We start from the raw sequence: 473 nt of genomic DNA on the forward strand, positions 1-473 counted from the left end.
ATATATATATATATATATATAGATATATATATGTAAATATATATATATATATATATATATATGGATCTCTCTCTCTCTCTGTCCCTCTTTCTCTCTCTACCTCTCTCTCTATATATATATATGTATGTATGTATGTATGTATTATAGGTATATATTATACACACACAACTCCTTCAGAAAAGCGATAAAAAAGAACAATTAAAGTACTGGGCTGATCTAATGTCCGACGAGGGATTACACACACATAAATGTATGCATGTACCAGGAAAAAAAAAAGAACACACGCACACACACACATATATATATATATATCTTAATGTATACATGTGTGTATATATAATTGAACGAAATAAACATAAATATATATCTTAATGTATATATGTGTTTATATATTAAATGAATAAACACACACACACACACACACACACACACACACACACACACACATATATATATATATATATATATATATA

The 473-nt window shown here is 26.0% G+C and overlaps 1 protein-coding gene across 5 annotated transcripts in view; it reads right to left on the reverse strand.

The window, feature by feature from the left end:
• Nucleotides 1–473, reverse strand: part of LOC106868836 (multiple C2 and transmembrane domain-containing protein 1) — a 288,695-nt gene that overhangs the window by 103,138 nt on the left and 185,084 nt on the right. The window lies entirely within an intron of this gene.

Source organism: Octopus bimaculoides, chromosome 4 (genome assembly GCF_001194135.2).
Source record: "Octopus bimaculoides isolate UCB-OBI-ISO-001 chromosome 4, ASM119413v2, whole genome shotgun sequence".
Taxonomy (NCBI): domain Eukaryota; kingdom Metazoa; phylum Mollusca; class Cephalopoda; order Octopoda; family Octopodidae; genus Octopus; species Octopus bimaculoides.